This window comes from Mobula birostris, chromosome 8 (assembly GCF_030028105.1).
Source record: "Mobula birostris isolate sMobBir1 chromosome 8, sMobBir1.hap1, whole genome shotgun sequence".
NCBI lineage: Eukaryota > Metazoa > Chordata > Chondrichthyes > Myliobatiformes > Myliobatidae > Mobula > Mobula birostris.
In genome coordinates, this window is record NC_092377.1 from 65,172,763 (window position 1) to 65,196,563 (window position 23,801).

Here is a 23,801-nt window from a genome sequence, read left to right on the forward strand (position 1 = left end):
CACCATTCACTGTGTAAGCCCTGCCCTGGTTGGTACTACTGAAGTGCAAAACCTCACTCTTGTCTGCATTAAATTCCACCTACTGTTTTTCAGCCCATTTTTCCAAATGATCCAGTTCTCTCTGCAAGCCATAACAGTTATCCTCGCTATCCACTATACCCCCAGTCTTGGTTTCATCTGCAAATCTGCTGATCCAGTTAACCACATCATTCTCATTTTTCTCTCTCATATCATACATATCTGTCTCTCTCTATGGTAATTCAGGACCCCGTCACACTTGGCATTCAAGAGGAGGTAGTAAATTGAATTAGACATTGCCTTCAAGTGAGCAGCCAGAGTGTGGTTGTAGATAGTTGCCTCTCTGACTGGAGGCAGCAGGAGCTGGACCAGGTGGTGAAATGGACTGAAAAATGGAGACGAATGAGGTTTTGCACTTTGGGAGGACAAGCCAGGGTAGTCCTTAACATGGTGAATAGTAGGGCACAGAGGAATGTGGCAGAACAGAGGGATTCCTTGAAAGTTGTGTCACAGGTAGATAGCTTCATAAAGGAAGCATTTGGCACATTGGCTTTTATAAATTGATGTATTGAGTATAGGAGTTGGGATGTTATGTTGAAATTGTATGAGATATTGGTGAGATCTAACTTGGAGTATTGTGTTCAGTTTTTGTCACCTACCTACAGGGAAGATACTGTATAAGTAAGTTTGAAAGAGTGCAGAGAAAATTTATAAGGATATTGCTGCTGGGACTTGACGACCTGAGTTATAGGGAAAGGTTGAATAGTTTAGGACTTTTTTTCGCCTAGAATGTAGAAGATTGATTCAGAAATTTGATACACATATATAAAATTGAGGGGTATAGATGGGGTAAGTGCAAGCAGGCTTTTTCCACTGAGTTTAGGTGAGGCTACAACTAGAGGTCATGGGTTAATAGTGAAAGGTGAAATGTTGAAGGGGACCATGAGGGGAAACCTCTTCACTCAGAGGGTGGTGAGAGTGTGGAATGAGCTGCCAGCGAAGGGTGTGCATGCAGATTCAATTTCAACAGTTAAGATAAATTTGAATAGGTACATGGCTGGGAGGGGTATGGAAGCTATGGTGCAGGTGCAGATCAATGGGACTAAGCAGATTAATGGTTCAGCAAGGACTAGATAAGCCAAAAGGTCTGATTCTCTGCTGCAGTGTTCTGACTATATAACTCTATAACTGAGCCAATATCACTAATTGTTGACTTTGACCAGAAATGGACAATTCTCAGATAGGTTGAGATAATGCTTTAGATATTGAGTCAAAAAACTTTAAAGTGCTTGCACTGACTGGGCAAATTGAAAAGCAGTAATTGCATAGCCCTTCCATGGCTACTTGCATAAATATTAATAACTTAAACGGCCTGCACCATGGGTTCCCAACCTGGGGTCCACAGACACCTTAGTTAATGGTAGGAGCCATGACACAGAAAAGATTGTGAACCCCTGGCCTAGACAATGAGTGCAGGTGGGAGCCATTTTCTCCCTGCATCGTAAAGTTAGTAGTCTCTTCCTCAGCCTCTGAAATTTTGCTTGCGTCCAAATTTGGACTCTGGCTTTAATCAAACACCTTTGTACTTACTGACCTAGATGGGCCCCTTTATTTTTTATAGTGCAACTCAGTTGCATGTAAAATACATTGTTCCTTTGGGAAAAAAATCATATTTTAAAAGCAAAAATTTAATACCACTGAGTGATCTGAGGTAAAGGCCTTATCCACTGAGCTTGCAAGTGGCTTTTCAGCATGTCCCACAGTAAGAGGAATCCAGGACTGTAGAGAGTGAGCTGAGTGTTACATGAGTCAATTGAGACATAACTGATGTAGCAGGTGCACACATCATGTGGCAATGAAACCACACATTATTCAAACTTCCTGTTGTATTGCAAGAAGTACTTCCCTTTTCTCTTCACAGGATTTATAACCATCCTAACTTATCGCTGAAATTTTAGTAAGATTAAAGTTGCCTTTTATAATTTCTAATTGTACCAAACTTATTTTCTGTTTGCCAACTTTCACTTGGAATATTTGCTAGTGAAGTGCAATTTGACAGACTCCCAATGAAATTATTCATTGTATCTGTTGGTACACGATTCAACATGGAGGCTATGAGGAATGATTGTCATGGTTTTAAGATTGTCCATCAACTCTTGGAGCTAAAGGTGTTTCTCCTGGATTCAGCTGCTAATAATCTCAGAATAAGTAAAGCTTCCCTTGAGCACTGGCATTTTATCCACTGATGCCTGTGTAACAAAATCCATGCTGTTGTTAGCCTCTTTATGCCAAGAAAATCACAGCTTCTGTGCCATTTCCCACTCTGATTGTCAATAATCAAGCAAACAAGTTGACAATGACAATTAATTTAGGCTTCATTATTTTTGCTCGGCTCTATATCACTTAATAAAGGTAAGCATTTTCTTAAGCTATTAGTGGTCCAGCCTCAGAACCACCGGAATATTTTATTTTATATAAAACTGCTTCTTCCACAGCCTTTTCTCCAGATGGGCATCCTGTTATTTGCTAGTGTTTCATGGTGCTTTGGTATTGCCACTTATTGAAGCAAACAAGTGGTAGAACACTGTAGTGAAAGCAGTAAACCCTCACCAAACATGAGACTCTGATACAACAATGCAGTAAAAGTTATGTCACATGCTGCACTCAATTCTTCAATACATATTTATACTGCTTTCCCATTTAAAATATAAGTAACCCTATACAAACCAAGAACTATTAGAATGCGTCAATAAAATAAAACAATTGATGAGTTATAGAGAAACATATATGTCCCTAGTTATATACCCTCTTCATTTTTCATTTTCTCAAAGCTTTTAAATACAAAGAACTTTCTAAAATTTCTGAATTAGTCACTTCAGGCACAAGTGCGTCCAGTGGATCATTTCTCCAGAGAGGACTCAAACCCATCTGGTCACACACCCTCTTCAGCAATTGTTGATTCAACATATTCTAAATATTGGTGTACTCCACATTCTGAACATCAGCTGCTCACATAACACCTAGCTGCAGCTATATCAGTAGTTGCAATTAACCTTCATATTGCTGCTTTCCTGGAACAGTGAACTGATTCACAACGATTTCGGAAGGCTCTCCATCTTTGAACTCTCCCTTGCTCTCCATCCCACCGTGTGGCTCCTACTCTGAACTTCCAGAGACACTGGGTATTTCCTCTTCCCAGCTGTTCCTTTTGAAATCATGAAGTCACTTCCCAGACTCCCTCCGAGGCTTCCAGTCCTGCTGTGACTGTTTTGCATCGGAAGGCAACACATTGCCCATACTTATTGTGACATCCTTCACCGAATTTTCAGAGTGACCAAACAGCCTCCACATTCCAATGGAGCCCTGTCCATATTTCCTTTTGAAGTAGGAGGATATTCAGCCCATCAAGTGCATACCAAATTAGTATCATCTATTCCCCACTATTCTTCCCTGTAACCTATCTTCCCTACATCCCACCCCCCTGCCCCATTCTATTGGGGCAACTTATAGCAGCCAATTCGCCTGAATTCCTCCCACATTGAGATGTGGGTATCTGTTTACAAGCTCTCTTGAATGTGAAGTCCAATACATCAAACAGACTTCGAATTCTCAGTCTGGACACTAAATGAATCAGCAGATTTGACTGAGGTGGACCTGAAAATTACACCCTTTGGACTGATATGTATTCACATTCATTCCCTTTAGTTCATACATAGCAAATTTACAGCTTTAGAAATTCTTTAACAGTGTCACATTAAAATGTCTCTTCAGCCTAATTCAATGAAAGACCCGAGCAAATCGGCTCAACCTAGTCCAAATCACTAGCATCAAAACTGCCTTCCTCTGGTCAGATCTAGCTGTGCTACTCTGTTTGCCTGGAACCTGCTCATCAGTTTACCTGCTGAAATGTTTTATGATAGATGTGTACTCTGCCCTAAACACCTCTCTAGCAAAATAAATCTTATTAGCTGTATTAGGCATAGAGAAATGAGGAGGGACATTTCATGACACAGAATATTAATTTCATTCTCCTTCACTACAATTAATGATTTTCACCTGCTAGTCTGTTTACATCTCGCTGTATAGTGGTTAAAGAATGAATAGTGTTCGTACATATTGATATAACTTTTAATAAAATATCACATAGAAACTTACCAAAACCCATTAAAGAGAAAGCACATATGCAGATATGAAACTGGTTTGGGGCAATGACAGCCACATTAGCTACTAAATTAACACTGCTTACTGTTACTTAATGATGTAATTTTGCAGAGTGACAATTGTAATTGAAACCTGTTTCTTTAAAAAAAGGAAGATTGTGCCACCCACATTCATGCAACATGCACACACATTCACCCCTACCTCTGCCCTCCTCCTTGCTTCACACATTTTTCCTGTTTGTTGCAATCCCCTGACATTTCCCCCAACTCCCGGCCAACTGATCCTAGCCATGCTCAAGCTTCAGTCCCTGATAGCACCTCTGTCTTGTTTCCCAGCCACTCATTAGGAACAATGGGATGTGGGCCTTATTAAGGGGAAAATTGGCATTGAGATGGTAAACTGACAGATAAGATGAATAGTTGTTTTCTAGGATGGAGGAAAGCCCACAATGGTCCTTCATCATCAATCGGATATTTTTATTCATTGTTAGGGATCTGGGCATTCCTGCTGATACTTTTCCTGCAATATCATGGGATCCAATCTTGTTTAGCAGCATCATAAAACCATAATACATAGAGGCATAATTAGGCCATTTGGCCCATCGAGTCTGCTCCACCATTTAATCACGGCTGATCCTTTTTTCCCCCTCCTCAGCCCCTCTCCCCAGCCTTCTCCCTATAACCTTTGATGCCATGTCTAATCAAGAACCTATCAAGCCCTGCCTTAAATACACCTAAATGACCTGGCCTCCACAGCTGCCTGTGGTAATACATTCCACAAATTCACCACCCTCTAGCTAAAGAAATTTCTTTGCATCTCTGCTTTAAATGGATGCCCCTCTAATCTGAGGGCTGTGCCCTCTTGTCCTAGACTCCCCCACCATGGGAAACCTCCTTTCCACATCTACTCTGTATAGGCCTTTCAACATTCAAAGTATTATTCCACACTTGCATAAAGTAGTTGAATTAAGATGCAGAGTTGACTTTTTAAGTCTGTGATCAGTTATTTTAATGTCACTGCAGAATAAATAAAGTGAGAAATGAATTTTTAACAACTCGTACACAACAAAATCCTTATAGGACCAATTTTTTGACAATTGGTGTCCATCTTAAGATCTTTGGTATTCTATTGCTGATGAAAATATTTGATTCAGCCTTTTTATTGGAATAACACCGACAGAAGCAGCAGTGTAAATGGCAGGTGCAATGTCAGTTGATTGGGGATTTATCAAAGAGTGATAATAATTTGACATTTATAAATCAGAAATAACAAACTAGAAGTAAACTTAGTAGAAAAGATTATGTCAGTTCCACATGTAGTCCAATATTTCTCATTGTCAGATATAACTCTGTTAAGGCAGATGTCAAAGTTAATATGTACTGAGCATTTCAACCACCAGGAGGAGAGCCACGCCATAGATAGTAACAGTACCTAGTTTAACATTGTTGCTACTCAGTACTTAGTCATCTTCAATGATTAGTGAGTCTGGGATATTGAAGTTTTTACTGTAAATTGCCTGCTGATTTTGTTAATGCATCTAGCCAGGCTTGCTCTGAACCAGAGGCAGGTGGCATCCCGTGCACTGGAGAGGAGGTAAATACTGTATTGAAGTGTGATAATTTGTTTATTTCTTTGAGAGGGTTTATGCAGCACTACTCAAGATACGTCAAACTCTGTTCTTGGAAGTTTTAATTATTTCCAATTAAAATATCTGGACAAACAGAAAGGGACATCATCCATTCTTTTCTCCCAATTTTTATCACTGGAATGGTCTTGAGGACAGAGCAAAAAGAGTATCTATTTTAGGTGAATATATGTTTCTGCTGCATTTTCTGATGTGATAGTTTCTCTTGTGAAGTATAGAACAATGATCTTACTTTCTTAATCGTCTTTTGCTTTCAGTCAACTATTTTTTTTAAATCTTTACCTAAATGCTGGACCCAACAAATGTAAGCTGGAGGACAGCTCTGAAGAGCACCCCATTCTACCTTCAAGCTTGACTTTAAATTTGTCATTTCAGTATCTCGGTGATCCCTGTGATTGAGTTATTGCCTCTCTTTATCAGATGCTCCCCTATGTAATTAATATTTCATTTCATCTTGAGCAGGTTTAACTTAATGCTCTCTTTCTCATGTTTTTTTTGGAGAATTGTGGTCTAGCACCTAGAAATTCTCACTTATTTCTAATTCTTAAACTATCCATCACAAGGTTATAAAGTTAGTTCTGAAGCTTCCATTTTTTAGTGCTCAGGACATGGATCCAGAAGGTATTGATAAGAGCTGGTAGGTGGGACTTGCTCACATCTGACTTGATGGTGGGCATAAAAGGTTGTTTCCAAACTTTCTATTTTCTCTCTTTTATTTTTCCTGATATTTCTGTATATCTCTTTGCTGTCCATACACTTGGTTTTCTTTAATTGGCTGCTTCTTGCTGTTCAGTAGTACAGTATACAGAATATTTTTTCTGTATTTTATTGGTCTACTCTTTAAGTATCTCATTGTTCTATGATCACTGTCATTTCCATAATTCTGTTTCAATTCAAATACTTTAATGTCGCTTTATTCCGGTTTCTAACTTTGATATTTGTGACCTCTTTGATCTTTTTCTTCAGTCTTATAGCATGATGATTGCTATTAATTAAATATCCCACTCTGCCTTTCATATTTGTATTTTATAATTATTTTACAGCTTGTGTTGTACATGTTCCTTGCATTGGTTCAATCTTTTGTCATCTATTTCTGATGTTTCCACTATCTTAAAACTTTGAAGACCTATAAATAGATCTTTTTATTCTTCCGCTTAAGGCACTGGTCCCACGGTAGTTTAGCTGGAGCCTATCCAATGTCACAGTTCCCTCTTTTTCCATTATAGCTGGAGTGTTTTTATAAGATAGATCCTCTTCTTCCCACACAGATTTTGCACGAGTCTTCTTCACTAGCAAGCTAACTATTGTAATGCTTGGATTGAAGTCCCAGGTTGCCACCTGTGATGCACTGTATTGTTCATTTTACATTTAGTTTGCATCTTAATTCGAGATACTTTGATTTCCTTAGCCATGGATACTAGATGTTCATTGTCTCTTTCCAAGATCCTCTTCAGTTGCTCTGAGATCCCTTTGATCTTTGCTCTAGCTGGTTATGCATACCCCGCACATGCAGTTGTGGTGAAACCGGACACTGCACATTTCCCCAAGCAACAAATCTCTATTGTTACTTTAACATTTCAAATCTGCTTGTTCTTCTTTTTCCATTGCCCCACGCCCAGCTTGGACTCCTCCTACTTTATTGGCATTCTGATCACTCTCCTCATAAGCTGTACTCTTAATGTCACAGCAAGCAGATTTATTGTAAGGAGACATGAGTGTCCGAAGAACCTGCTCCATCTCCCATCTTGATTCCTATACTCTGCTGACAAACATTCTGACCTTCCCCTCCTTTGCGGGTGCTTTTCTCTGAGGAGTGCCTATGTGCCAGGGAAAGCCACATATAAGACTACTTCCCCTTCCTCTCTGTTCCATCAGCTCTAAGCTTGAAGACTGCAATATAGACTGGCTCAAAATACAGATGATTCCTGCATTATGGCTGTTTGGGGAATAGGAATTCACTCTTGCAGACTTGACAAATCACTATTCAAAAATTTGCTCTCACAGAATTTGTGGGGGAAGAGATTAATAAATACAAAATTCAAAACGAACAGCGAGTTTTGTCAAATGCTAATTTTTAGTTGCTTAACACCGGAGGAGGGGGTCAATAATATTTCAATATGTTTCAAAATGACTGTCACGTCAGTTGGTCTGGCAGTCACAATCAATGTGGGGAGCTGCAGTAGCCATGTCCAGCTGCTTAGCATAATCCTTCATGCACTAGTCCACTTCCTCTTCGTGTGCAATAACCCATTACCCCCCCCCGAGATCTTTCTCCACCTCTCTCCCATGAACCCTGATCATTGAATCCTATCCCTTTCTAACCCCACTTACTAAACCCTTTCCTAGTCCATGAGCCTTGCACATCACAGAAAATGCCTCACAGATGACGGTAAGGCAGGACTGCCCACAGAGGCATTTGTTCACATTTCCTCAGACTGGAGAGACCGGAGACATCTGTTCACATCTCTTCAGACTAGAGAGACTATTAACACAGGAGCAGAATCTGTCCAATTAGTCCATTGAGTCAGTCCTGCCATTCAATCATGACTGATTCAGTTTTCACATTCAACACCATTCTTTTACTTTCTCCATATAAACATTGATGCCCTTACTAATCAAGAACCTATCACACTCCAGTTTAAATATACCCAATGACCTGGCCTCCACAGCTACTTGTGGCAATAAATCCCACGAATTAACCATTCTCCAGCTAAAGAAATTCTTCCTCATCTCTGTTCTAAAGGGGTGTTCTTAGTTCTAAATTCTACTACCAAAGTGCATGACCATGCATTTTCTAACATCATATTTCATTTGCCACTCTTTTGCCCATTCTCCTAATCTGTCTTTCTGCAACCTACCTGTTTCCTCAACACTACCTGCCCCTCCACCAATCTTCATATCATCTGCAAACTTGATGACAAAGCCATATATTCCATCATCTAAATCATTTATATACAGTATAAAAAGAAGTGGCCCCAACACCAACCCCTGCGGAACACTACTAGTCACTGGCAGCCAACCAGAAAAGGATCCTTTTATTCCCACTCACTGCCTCCTACCAATCAGCCAATGGTCTAACTATGTTAGTAACTTTCCTGTAATACCATGGGCTCTTAACTTGGTAAGCAACCTCATGTGTGGCACCTTGTCAAAGGCTTTCTGAAAGTCCAAATATACAACATTCACTGCTTCCCCTTTATCCATATTACTTGTAATCTCCTCAGAGAATTCCAATAGGTTCGTCAGGCAAGATTTTCCCTTAAGGAAACCCTGTTGACTTTGTACAATCTTGTCCTGTGTCACCAAGTACTCCATAATCTCATCATTGACAATTGACTCCTACATCTTCCCATCCACAGAGATTAGACTAACTGGTGTAGTCTAACTGGTCCTTTCTGCTGCCTTCCTCATTTCTTAAAGAGTGGAGTGACATTTGCAATTTTTCTATCCTCTGGCACCGTGCCGGAGTCCAATGATTTTTGAAAGATCATTGCTAATGCCTCCACAATCTCTACTGCTACCTCTTTCAGAACCCTAGGGTGCAGTTCATCTGGTCCAGGTGACTTATCTTTCCTTGGGTCTTTCAACTTTTTGAGCACCTTCTCCCTTGTAATAGTAACTGCACTCACTTCTCTTCCCTCACACCCTTCAACATCTGGCACACTGCTGGTGTCTTCTGTCAAAGACTTATAATTTCTTATCTTTTGCCTCCCTCTCCTAGACAGTGGAGTGACATTTGCCATTTTTTCAAGTCCTCTGGAACCGTTCCTGACCCTCAATAATCACTAGTAATGCTTCGACAATCTCTTCAGCTACCTCCTTCAGAACCCTGAGGTAAAATACATCTGGTCCAGGTGATTCAGCCATATTCAGACCTTTCAACTTCCCAAGTATCTCCTCCTTAGTAATAGTAACTACCTTCACTTCTGTCCTCTGACATTTTTGAATTTTTGGTATCCTAGCTACTGCCTGAGGCCTGTATATAACTCCCAATAGGGTCATTTTACCCTGACAGTTTCTTGACTCTACCTACAACCAATTTATGCTTTTAATCCTATGTAACTTCTTGCTAAGGATTTGATTTCAAATTTATTTACCAACAGAGCTATCCCTCCCTCTCTGCCTGTCTTTTCGATAGGATGCATATCCTTGTATGTTTAGACCCCAGTTCTGATCTTTCAGCTATGACTCTGTGATGCCCATAACATTTACCTGTAAATATCTAACTGTGCTCTAAGCTCTCCGCGTGTTTTGTGTCCTTTGTGCATTCAAATATAGCACCTTTCTTCCAGTGTTCGCCATTTCCACCAAGTGTTCACCAAGTTAGCAAATTTCACATCACATGCTGGTGATAATAAACCTGATTCTGATTCCTCTTTTCAAAATTGTCTTTCCAGACATTCTCTCTTACTTTTTATTCTGGAGACTTTAGTAACCTTTCCAGCACTCTCCTTCCCTTTTATGTTATCCATACATTTTCCAATCTGCTGAACCCACTCCCCCATCCCCTGCTATTTGGTTTAAAGCTCTATCTAGAGGCCGGGTTATGCAATTCACTCAAGCTCTGGTTTAGGTGGAGCCCATCCCATTGGAACAGTTCCCTCCTTCCCTAAGACTGGTGCCAAGATCCCACAAATTCAAACCCACTTCTCCCACACCAGTCTTTGAGCCATGTCTTTAACCCTTTGAACTTACTGACCACCTGCCAGTTTATACATGGCCCAGGTAGCAATCTAGAGGTATTATCCTTCTGGTTCTGCTTTCTAATGTAGTCCCCAGATGTTGAAATTCCCTCCGAAGAGTTTCTTTCATTGTTCTATGTCATTGATACCCGCATAGATTCCAGACACCAGACAGATAACACAGTCTTCACAACTCAATGCTTGTGACAGAGAATTGTGTCTATATCCCTGGCTATACTATCACCAATTATAACAACATTTCCCTTCTACCCACTCCCTCTTGAATGGTTCCGGAACCACATGTCATGTCTCTTGCATGAACTAAGATTGAATTTTAGTATGAATGTAATCTTCTGAATAAACTATGCCAGGGATTTGCCACCCATGGTATATAATTCCAAAGTTATTTGAATTGCAAAACTTGGAGCATGTTTTCACAATGTTCAACATTATTTTGTTCTAGCATGACATCTGGTTAGTACAAGGTTGGGCAGTTGGGGAAGTCATAACCTTGATAAACGATGGAGAAGCCATGAGGGAAAGTGAGGAGGTGATAGAGGGGAGCTATAGGAAAGTAGTCAGACCGGGGCCTCTGGAGACAGATAAGTGGGTAACAGTTAGAGAGGGTCAGGCAAGAGGCCGATACCAGAGAGTATCCCTGTGACTGTCCCCCTTAACAATAAGTAGTCCTGGCCCTGTGGCTCAGAAGGGTAGGGAAACGAAGAGGATGGCAGCAGTGATAGGGAACTCTATAGTTAGAGGGTCAGTCAGGCATTCTGTGGAAGCAGGAAAAAAACACAGATGGTAGCTTGCCTTTCAGGTGCCAGAGTCCGGGATGTTTCTGAATGCGTCCACAATATCCTGAAGTGGGAAGGTGAACAGCCAGAGGTCTTGGTACATATTGGTACCAACAACATAGGTAGGAAAATGGGGGAGGTCCTGAAAAAAGACTACAAGGAGTTAGGAAGGAAGTTGAGAAGCAGGACCTCAAAAGGCAGTAATCTCGGGATTACTGCCTGTGCCACATGACAATGAGTATAGAAGAGGTGGAGGATAAATGTGTGGCTGAGGGATTGGAGCAGGGGCCAAGGATTCAGATTTCTGGATCATTGGGACCACTTTTGGGGCAGATGTGACTTGTACAAAAAGTACGGGTTGCACTTGAATCTGAAGGGGACCAATATCCTGGTGGGGAGGTTTGCTAAGGCTATTGGGGAGAGTTTAAACTAGGATTGCTGCCTGGTGGGAACCGAAATGAAGAGACAGAGGAAGGGGCGGCTGGCTCACAAATGGAAAAAGCTTGCAGGCAGTACGAGAAGAAGGATAGGCAGGTGATAGAGAAGGGACGTGCTCAGTCTGATGGTTTGAGATGTGTCTATTTTAATGCAAGGAGTATCATGAACAAAGCGGATGAGCTTAGAGCGTGGATCAGTACTTGGAGCTATGAAGTTGTGGCCACTACAGAGATTTGGATGGCTCAGGGGCAGGAATGGTTACTTCAAGTGCCAGGCTTTATATGTTTCAGAAAGGACAGGGAGGGAGGCAAAAGAGGTGGGGGCATGGCACTGTTGATCAGAGATAGTGTCACGGCTGCAGAAAAGGAGGAAGTCACGGAAAGATTGTCTACTGAGTCTCTGTGTGTGGAAGTTAGAAATAGGAAGGGGTCAAAAACTCTACTGGGTGTTTCTTATAGACCACCCAATAGTAACAGGGACATTGAGGAGCAGATATGGAGACAAATTCTGGAACGGTGTAATAATTACAGGGTTGTCGTGGTGGAACATTTTCATTTCCCAAATATTGATTGGCATCTCCCTAGAGTGAGGGGTTTAGATGGGGTGGAGTTTGTTGAGTGTGTTCAGGAAGGATTCCTGACACGATATGTATATAAGCCTGCAAGAGGAGAGGCTGTTCTTGATCTGGTATTGGGAAATGAACCTGGTCAGGTGTCAGGTCTCTCAGTAGAAGAGCATTTTGGAGATAGTGATCACAATTCTATCTCCTTTACGATAGCATTGGAAAGGGGTAGGAACAGACAGATTGGGAAAACATTTAATTGGAGTATGGGGAAATATGAAGCTATCAGGCAGGATCTTGGAAGCATAAATTGGGAACAGATGTTCTCAGGGAAACGTACAGCAGAAATGTTCCAAATATTCAGGGGACATTTGCGTGGTGTTCTGCATAGGTACATTCCAATGAGACAGGGAAAGGATGGTAGGGCATAGGAACTGTGGTGTACAAAGGCTGTTGAAAATCTAGTCAAGAAGAAAAGAAAAGCTTACAAAGGGTTCAAAAAACTAGGTAATGAATGAGATCAGGAAGATTATAAGGCTAGCAGGAAGGAGCTAAAGAATGAAATTAGGAGAGCCAGAAGGGGCCATGAGAAGGCCTTGGCAAGCAGGATTAAAGATAACCTCAAGGCATTCTACAAGTATATGAAGAACAAAAGGATTAGACATGAAAGAATAGGACCAATCAAGTATGACAGTGGAAAAGTGTGTATGGAACCGGAGGAGATAGCAGAGGTTCAGTACTCACTACGGAAAAGGATCTTGGCAATTGTAGGGATGACTTACATTGGGCTAAAAAGCTTGAGCATATAGACATTAAGAAAGAGGATGTGCTGGAGCTTTTGGAAAGCATCAAGTTGGATAAGTCACCGGGACCGGGCGAGATGTACCCCAGGCTACTGTGGGAGGTGAGGGAGGAGATTGCTGAGCCTCTGACAATGATCTTTGCATCATCAATGGGGACAGGAGAGGTTCTGGAGGACTGGAGGTTGCAGATGTTGTCCCCTTATTCAAGAAAGGAAGTAGTGATAGCCCAGGAAATTATAGACCAGTGAATTTAACTTCAGTGGTTGGTAAGTTGATGGAGAAGATCCTGAGAGGCAGGATTTATGACCATCTGGAGAGGCATAATATGATTAGGAATAGTCAGCATGGCTTTGTCAAAGGCAGGTTGTGCCATACGAGCCTGATTGAATTTTTTGAGGATGTGACTAAACACATTGATAAAGGTAGAGCAGTAGATGTAGTGTATATAGATTTCAGCAAGGCATTTGATAAGGTACCCCATGCAAGGCTTATTGAGAAAGTAAGGAGGCATGGGATCCAAGGGGACATTGCTTTGTGGATCCAGAATTGTCTTGCCCACAGAAAGGGGACAGGTCATATTCTGCATGGAGGTCAGTGACCAGTGGTGTGCTTCAGGGATCTGTTCTGGGACCCCTTCTCTTCATGATTTTTATAAATGACCTGGATGAGGAAGTGGAGGGATGGGTTAGTAAATTTGCTGATGACACAAGGTTGGGGGTATTGTGGATAGTGTGGAGGGCTGTCAGAGGTTACAGTGGGACATTGATAGAATGGAAAACTGGGCTGAGAAGTGGCAGATGGCATTCAACCCAGATAAGTGCGAGGTGGTTCATTTGGTAGGTCAAATACGATGGCAGAATATAGCATTAATGGTAAGGCTCCTGGCAGTGTGGAGGATCAGTGGAATCTTGGGGATAGAGTCCATAGGACACTTAAAGCTGCTGCGCAGGTTGACTCTGTGGTTAAGGAGGCATACAGTATATTGGCCTTCAATCATGGGATTGAGTTTAGGAGCCAAGAGGTAATATTGCAACTATTTAGGACTCTGGTCAGACCCCATTTGGAGTACTGTGCTCAGTTCTGGTCACCTCACTACAGGAAGGATGTGGAAACCATAGAAAGGGTGCAGAGGAGATTTACAAGGATGTTGCCTGTATTGGAGAACATGCCTTATGAGAATAGGTTGAGTGAACTTGGTCTTTTCTCCTTGAAGTAACGGAGGATGAGAGATGACCTGATAGAGGTGTACAAGACAATGACAGGCGTTGATCGTGTGGATAGTCAGAGGCTTTTTCCCAGGGTTGAAATGGTTAACACGAGAAGGCCAATTTTTAAGGTGCTTGGAAGCAGGTACAGAGGAGATGTCAGAAGGTAAGTTTTTGATGCAGAGAGTGGTGAGTGTGTAGAATGGGCTGCCAGCGACAGTGGTGGAGGCAGATGCGATAGGGTCTTTTAAAAGACTCCTGGACAGGTACATGGAGCTTAGAAAAACAGAGGGCTGTGGATAACCCTAGGTAATTTCTAAAGTAGGTACATGTTTGGCACAGCATTGTGGGCCGAAGGGCCTGTATTATGCTGTAGGTTTTCTATGGTTGTAAGCCAATTGGCCTGGATCAATTTTCATTGTCCCTGTTCCCATTGTCCAAACTTGAGTGATGAACATATTCTTTACATCCCCTAATTTCCATTAAATCAGACAAGTGGGTCAGACTAAATCCTGGGTTTTCAGATTGCTTGGTCTAGATTTTTATCTTTTCAATGTTTCTTTTGAACAAAGCTCTTCATTCCAGGAAAATCCTACAAAGTCCAGTAAGCACCTTTGCTCAGCTGTGAAAATAGAAAATGCTACTTGAAAAATATCACTGGTATGTAATGGACTAAGATACCAAGTCAGACCTGCCTAAGTCCATTCAGGGGTCCCGTGAGGTTACAGCAAAGATCTAGGCAAACCATTATCTGCATTACTGCTGAGCAAGTGTCCTTATTGTTGTTGGGGATGTTTGGAAAAAACTTCAGATGTTGTGCTATCTGTTATAATTTTCATTCACAATATTTGTGTAAATGCCCGTTAAGTAATGTTGATTACTTAGCAAATTGGCTTGGGTCCACAAAATGCACCCGAGACAGAACACAAGAAAGCTTAACAATCCTATGAAAAGCTGTTATATTAAACAAAGTGTTGGACAAGTTCTATAGGCTACCAAAGAAGCTTTGATATTGTGTGTCAGTGCTGACTCTGTGGTTTTTATACATTACCAGGAATTTAAATGGTATTGATTTCTGTTGAAGATTTGCAGCATTTACTGGTGGAGTAAGGTCCAGATCTTAAGAACATAAGACAAAAGAGCAGAATTAGACCATTTTCCCCATCAAGTCTGCTCTGCCATTTCATCATGGCTGATCCAATTCTCCTCAGCCCCAATCTCCTGCCTTTTCCCCATATCCCTTCATGCCCTGACCAATCAAGAATCTATCAACCTCTGCCTTAAATATGCATAAAGACTTGGCCTCCACAGCTGTCTGTGGCAAAGAATTCCACAGGTTCACTAATCTCTGACTAAAGAAATTCCTCCTCATCTTCATTCTAAAAGAACACCCCTCTGTTCTGAGGCTGTGTACTCTAGTTTTAGACTCTCCCACCATGGGAAACATTCTCTCCACATCCACTCTATCAAGGCCTTTCACCATTCGATAGGTTTCAATGATGTCACCCCTCATTCTTCTGAATTCTTGTAAATACAGGCCCTGAGCCATCAAACACTCTTCAAATGACAAACCATTCAATCCTGGAATCATTTTCATGAACCTCCTTTGAACTCTCTCCAGTCTCAGCACATCCTCTCCAAGATAAGGAGCACAAACAAGCTCACAATAATCCAAGTGAGGCCTCACCAGTGCTTTATAAATTCTCAACATTACACCCTTGTTTTTATATTCTAGTCCTCTTGAAATGAATGCTAACATTGCATTTGCCGCCTTCACCATAGACTCAACCTGCAAATTAATCTTTAGGGAATCCTGTACAAGGACTCCCAAGTCCCTTTGCACCTCAGTTTTTTGCATCTTCTCTCTGCTTAGAAAATAGTCACCCCTTTCATTTCTTCTACCAAACTGCATGACCATACACTTCCCGACACTTTATTCCATCTGCCATTTGTTTGCCCATTCTACTGATTTGCCTGTCCTTCTGTAGCCTCTCTACCTTCTCAAAATTACCTGCCCTTCCACCTGTCTTCATATTGTCTTCAAACTTTGCAGCAAAGCCATCAATTCCATCATCCAGCATTGTTTTCTAGTCGTCCAACATCAACTTAAACTGCTGAAGGAACTCAGCAGGCCAGGCAGCATCTATGGTAAAAAGCACAGTCGACATTTTGGCCCAAAGTGTTGACTGTGCTTTTTTCTTTCGATTCTGCCTGGCCTGTTGAGTTCCTCCAGCATTTTGTGTGTGTTGCTTGGATTTCCAGCATCTGCAGATTTTTTTCTTGTTTGTGTTCTGATATTCACTCTCACATCTCTTTTACACTTTATGTATCTAAAGAAACTTTTAGTATCCTCTTTTATATTATTGGCTGGTTTACTTTCATTTTCCATCTTTACATTCCTAATGACTTTTTAGTTGTCGCCTTTTGGTTTCTAAAAGCTTCCCAGTCCTCTAACTTCCCACTAATTTTTGCTCTATTATAGCTTTAATGGTGGCTAAGACTTCTCTTGTTAGCCACGGTTGCATTGTCTTTCCTTTAGAATACTTCTTCCTCTTTGAGATGTATCTCTTCCACCGAGATGCAGCACAGAGAGTCATAGGAAGTCATTCCTGCCTGTGGCCATCAAACTTTACAACTCCTCCCTTGGAGGGTCAGACATCCTGAGCCAATAGGCTGGTCCTGGACTTATTTCATAAACTACTGGCATAATTTACATATTACTATTTAACTATTTATGGTTCTATTACTATGTATTATTTATGGAGCAACAGTAACGAAAACCAATTTTCCCCGGGATCAATAAAGTATGACTATGACTATATATCCCGTGCCTTCTGCATTGCTTCCAGAATTTCCAGCCAGTCATCCCTGCCAGTGTTATTTTCCAATGAATTCTGGCCAACTCCTCTCTTATGCCCCTGTAATTCCTTTTACTCCACTGTAATACTGATACATCTGATTTTAGCTCCTCCTCCTCAAATTTCAGGGGGAATTTAATCATATTATGGCAACTTGCCCGGAGGGTTTTTTTTAAATCTTAAACTCTCCAATCAATTCTGGTTCATTGCACAACACCCAGCCCAGTACAGCTGATTCCCTAGTTGGCTCGACCGTGAGCTGATCTAAAAAGCCATCTTGTAGGCACTTTGGAAATTTCTCCTCCTATAATTCAGCAGCTATCTGATTTTCCCAATCTACCTGCATATTGGAGACTCCCATGACAATTGTAACATTGCCCTTTTGCCAAGCATTTTTTAAAATCTCCCATTGTAATTTGTTGACCACATCCTTACTACTGTTCAGGAGTCTGTATACAACTCACATCAGGGTCTTTTTACCCTTGCAGTTCCTCAGCTCCATCCATAATGATTCAACACCCTCCAGCCCTATATCACCTCTCTCCATTGATTGGATTTCATTTTTTTACCAACAGAGCCACGCTACGCAGTCTGCCTTCCTGCCTATCTTCTCAATACGGTGTGTATCCTTGGATATTAAGCTCCTAGATATAATCTTTCAGCCATGATTCACTGATGCCTACAACATCATACCTGCCAATCTGTAACTGTGCTGCAAGTTCATCTACTTTATTCTGTATACTGTGTGCATTCAAATACAACACCTTCAGTCCTGTATTCACCCTTTTCAAATTTGTCCACTTTTTACATTAGAACTCATCATATTGACTGCAATTTTGCCCTTTCAACAGCCTCTCATTGCTGTACATTGCCTCAGTTTGTAAACCAGCTACCTGATCTTCGGCGCTATTATCCAGCTTTCCTATGATACTTCTTACATTGAAATATAGGCAGCTTAGGACACTAGTTGCACCATGCTCAACCTTTTGATTCCTAACTTTGTCTGAGGTCTTACCAACATCTGCCTCCACAACCTCTCCACTAACTGTTCTGGCACTCTGGTTCCCATCCCCCTGCAACTCTAATTTAAATCCCACTGTGCAGAATTAACAAATCTTCCCACTAGGATATTAGTCCCCCTCCAGTTCAGGTGCAAAACAACCCTTCTGTATAGGTCCCACCTTCCCTGGAAGAGAGCCAAATGATCCAAAAATCTTATGCCTGCCCTACTACAACTCCCTAGCCACATATTAAACTGTATAATCTTCCTAGTGCTAGCCACACTAGTATGTGGTATGGTCAGCAATCCTGAGAACACAACCCTGGAGGTCCTGTCCTTTAACTTAGCACCCAATTCCCCAAACTCCCAATGCAGAACCTTGTCACTTGTCCTACCCATGTCATTGGTACCTACATGGATGACGACTTCTGGCTATTCACCCTCCCACTTAAGAATGTTGAGGACTCGATCCGAGATATCCCGGACTCTGGCATTCCAGAGGCAACACTCTCTCCAGGAATCTCTTTCTCACCCACAGAACGTCCTGACCATTCCCCTACCTAACAAATCCCCTATCACCACAGCATGCCTTTTCTCCTCCTTCCCTCCTGAATCAGAGGCAGGCTCAGTGCCAGAGATCCAACCACTATGACTTTCTTCTGTTAGGTCATCCCCACAACAGTTTCCAAACTGATATACCTATTATTGAGGGGAATGGCCAGAGGGGTACACTGCACTGTCTCCTTAACCCCTTTCCCCCTCCTGACTGTCACCCAGTTTCCCGTGTCCGCACCTTGGGTGTAACTACCTCTCTATTTGTCCTACCTATCACCCCATCAGCCTCCCAAATGATTCAGAGTTCATCCAGTTCCAGCTCCAACTCCAACTCTTTATTGCAATTTGTTAGAAACTGCAGTTGGATGCACTTCTCGCAGTTGTAGTCGTCAGGGACAATGGAGGTCTCCCTGCCTTCCCACATCCTGCAAGAGGAGCATTTCACCATCCTGCCTGGCATCTCTCCTGTCCGAGCTGAGCAGATATAAAGAAGAGAAGATAAAGACTTGAGCTTTTCTTCCCTTTCTGAGTGAAGTCTCTCTTCATGGAAGCCTTGAAGAGCGAAAACCTTAAGATCACCATTTGCTTGCTCCTACCTTTCTTTAATTTGCTGTTACTAATCAATCCCAAATGCCAGTTGGTTGCCAGTCAATGCTTTTCTTGCTGCTGCAATCAGCTACTGCCTTTTATCCTGGGACAGTGGACCTGACTGAAGTCCCCTCCTCTACAAACTTCTGGTGTCCAGATTGGCTGCTGGTCAAAGCTCTATAGATCACCATCAGCAACAGGCCTAGAAGTCTGCTTAGAGCCATCTTATAGATTCTGTGGGCATGTGCATAATTATCACTAAAGATGCATAGGTGCTCAAGATATTTGGATCCAATACTGTGACAAAAGTAAATTGGCTCAATAAGATATCTAACGCTGCAGCTGCTTTCATTAATGAGGCGCAATATTTAACAGCTCATAAGGCTGCTTTCATCTCAAACCTGTTGCTTTGCATGCAGTGTGAACATATCTCCATGGTGACATGAATGAGGAAGCTTTCAATAAATAAGTAGATACAGGTACAGTGGCTGGCTCAGTAATGGATAAGACTGGACAGGTCCACTGGTGCTGTCGGTTCTGTCTATTTCTGGGGCTGATGGAGAGCTGAAGAAAATAAATGTGGTAATTCAGTCCTATATGCAGCTAAAGCAAACAGACAATTATCCTTCAAGTAGATTTTAAAAGAACCTGCTGGTAAGAAGCCAGGAGTGGTGTAGTGAATACAATAGTTTATGGAAATGTTAGGTTTAGTTTTTCAACTTTTCATACCAATTTGAGGAAATGACATTAAGTTTTCACATTTTATTTCATCAATTAAAAAATAAATAATAAATTTGAACAGATGTTGATGCAATGCTTTTCTTTACAATTTAAACACAAATGTGTATTTTGTTAGTTCTGTTGAGTTAATGTATCTGGGTGGTTTGGCTTGCTAAAGAACTCAATATTGCTCAGAGTGACTTAATGACTAATCTAAGATATTATCTTGCCATTGAAGACTAGAAAAAAAGGCAGAAGAAAAGAAACATTTAATGAAATTATTAGTTAAAACTAACTTGCCTATTATTGTGACACATATGAATTGGTTCTTTATCAGTGCTGTCAGGGAAACTGGCTAATCTGTTGAGGGCAAGGAGAAGATTCACCCTAATCTGGAAAGAATAGGCTTCAGTTTCCTTTCAACTGCAGGCAAGTAGAAAATTGGTTGAAAGCAAAGCTTTCTTGCTGTAATTAAATCCACTTCAGCTGACTGTGGCACCCAAAAAGAATGGAAATATTGATTATCTCCAACATAATTTACCTCAATCCAATATTTTCATGATTGGCCTCAGCTGCTTCTAGAACAAGCAATTCTGTTTTGAGTTATAATTAATTAATCTGTTTCATAATTGACTTCAAATGTATGAAATATTCAGCCCAGACATTAGCTACAAGACCATAAGACATAGGAGCAGAATTAGGCCATTCAGCCCATCGAGTCTGCTCCACCATTCCATCATGGCTGATCCCAGATTCCACTCAACCCTGTACACCTGCATTCTTGCCAAATCTTTTGATGCTCTGACCAATCAGGAAACGATCAACCTTGTCCTTAAATTTACCCACAAACTTGGCCTCCACCACAGTCTCTGGCAGAGCATTCTACAGATTCACTACTCTTTGACTAAAGAAAATCCCTCCTTGCCTCTATTCTAAAAGGTCGCTCCTCAATTTTGAGGTTGGTTCCTCTAGTTCTGGATACCCCTACCATAGAAATCATCCTCTCCTCATCCACCCTCTCTGGTCCTTTCAATGTTCAGTAGGTTTCAATGAGATCCCCACACATTCTTCTAAATTCCAGTCAGTACAGGCCCAAAGCTGCCAAGTGCTCCTCATATGTTAACCCCTTCATTCCCGGAATCATCCTTGTGAACCTCCTGGACTCTCTCCAATGACACCACATAGTTTCTGAGATATGGGGCCCAAAACTGTTGACAATACTCCAAATGTGGCCTGTCTAGTGTCTTATAAAGGCTCAGCATTATCTCCTTGCTTTCATATTCTATTCCCCTTGAAATAAATGCCAACACTGAATTTGCCGCCTTTACCACAGACTCAACCTGTAAATTAACCCTCTGGGAGTCTTGCACGAGGACTCCTAAGTTCCTCTGCACCTCTGATGTTTGAAACTTCTTCCCATTTAGATAATAGTCCGCACTATTGTTCCTTTTACCAAAATGCAGTATCATACATTTCCCAACACTGTATTCCATCTGCCACCTTTTTCCCTATTCTTCCAACTTGTCTAAGTCTTGCTGCAATTGCATTGCTTCCTCAGCACTACCTACCTGTCCACCTACCTTCATATTACCCACAAACTTTGCCACAAGGCCATCAATTCCATTATCCAAATCATTGACGAACAATGTGAAAAATAGCGGCCCCAATACTGACCCCTGAGGAATACCACTAAACACAGGCAGTCAAACAGAAAAGGCCCCCTTTATTCTTACTCACTGCCTCCTCTTGTCAGCCATTCCTCTATCCGTGTCAGTATCTTTCCTGTAACGCCATGGGATTTTATCATGTTAAGCAGTCTCATGTGTGGCACCTTATCAAATGCCTTCTGAAAATCCAAGTAAATGACATCCACTACCTCTCCTTTGTCCACCATTGTCGAAGAACTGCAACAGATTTGTCAGGCAAGATTTACCTTCACAGGAACCATGCTGACTTTGATTTATTTTATCATTAGTCTCCAAGTACCCCAAAACCTCATCCTTAATAATAGACTCCAACACTTTCCCAACTACTGAGATTAGGCTAATTGGCTTATAATTTCCTTGCTTTTGCCTTCCTCCCTTCTTAAAGAGTGGAGTAACATTTGCAATCTTCCAGTCCTCTGAGACCATGCCAGAATCAAGTGATTCTTGAAAGAACATGACCAATGCATCCGTTATCTCTTCAGCAACCCCTCTCAGGTCTCTGGGATGTAGTCCATCTGGTCCAGATGATTTATCCATCTTAAGATCTTTGAGCTTGCCTAGCACTTTTTCCCTTTCGAATAGCAATGGCACTCACGGACATCTGACACACTACTAGTGTCTTCCACAGTGAAGACAGATGCAAAGTACCCATTAAGTTCATCCGCCATTTCTTAGTCCCCAATTACTACTTCACCAGTATCATTTTCCAGTGGTCCAATATCAACTCTCACCTCCCTTTTACCCTTTATATAACTGAAAAATTTTTTTGGTATCCTGCTTTATATTATTGGCTAGTTTGCCCTGATATTTCATCTTTTCCCTTATAGCTGTTTAGTTGCCTTTTGTTGGATTTTAAAAGCTTCCCAATCATCCAATTTCCCACTCACTTTTGCTACCTTATATGCTCTCTCCTTGGCTTTTATGCAGTCCTTAACTTCCCTTGTCAGCCACAGTTGCCTACCCCTGCCATTTGAGAACTTCATCTTCTGCAGGAGATATCTATCCTGTGCCTTTTGAACTTGGTGAGACATTGTCTCCAAGTCTATGTAGCTGAAAAATTTTGCTGTTCACACCAGGTCATAAATCCAAAATTGTGCCCCCTGGATGGATTTCATAATTTCCTCCTGCACTGAATCACAGCAAGTTTGCCATTTTGCCCTGAGCTCTACATTGGATCTAGCTGCAAGGGTTGTTAAAACTAGAAAAGAGGAATAGCCCAAAGAAGACAACACATGTTAATCCAAAATAGTATTTTAAAGTTTGGGCTGCTTTAAGAGATAAAAATGATCCACTTCTGGTGTTGAGGACTTATCTAACAGTTACAGGAAAGCATTTTAGCCAATGTCTGAAAATATGTTGTTGAATGTTCCTTTCTGCTCAAGTTATTTGCAGTGCTGACCAGTTTGAGCTAAAGCTTCCTGTACAATTTGATAGTGTGTCATTAACCAATATAACTTTCAAGAGGGTCAGTGACTGGAAGGACTTGGTACGTAGTTTTCATTCTTTCTTTTCTCAATGATCTTTTTACATTCTGATCATTTTTTTCAAATTATTTTACACTATATATTAAATTTGAAACTGTCTGTCTCAATACATTGCACCACCCAAATGTTAAAAAGGGGAAGAGTGCAAGCCTGATAAAGTTACTTTCTTCACAAAAACTTTACAGCACATTGAACCATGCTGTGTGAACATCTGCAGGTTTAGTTCGGACTCTATTAGTTTATGTTAGGTAAGTTCTCTGCTGATGACTCCATATTGATAACTGATGTAAAAGTGGATACATTTTTAATCTTAGCTCACTTTTTAATATTGTGCCTTGCAGCTATTTTTGGCAATTCAGTTGGGTCTGGTTTTAGCACAGTTGCTTTAATCCTATCTTTGTGAGACATGATGTTGTTATGCACAAATTCCTCAACCTACCTCTTAATTATTTCCCCTCTGATATTGGGATGCAGCTGTTAGGAAAAGCAAGATGACTCAAGAACTCCATTTTAGGTTGTCAGGCCAACACTTCTAGATATTAGTGGTGGAGATGATAGTGATTAGCGGAATGCAGAAAG

General features: G+C 41.3%; 1 protein-coding gene across 4 annotated transcripts in view; it reads left to right on the top strand.

Annotated features, from left to right (window-relative positions):
• Positions 1-23,801, top strand: part of ipcef1 (interaction protein for cytohesin exchange factors 1) — a 117,948-nt gene that overhangs the window by 12,519 nt on the left and 81,628 nt on the right. The window contains exon 1 of one of the 4 annotated variants that reach the window (XM_072265337.1): positions 23,426-23,470. The exons of the other annotated variants lie outside the window; for them this stretch is intronic. The gene's annotated coding sequence lies outside the window, so the exon portion shown is untranslated. Of the gene's footprint in view, positions 1-23,425; positions 23,471-23,801 lie in introns of those variants that run through there. 4 annotated transcript variants of the gene reach the window in all.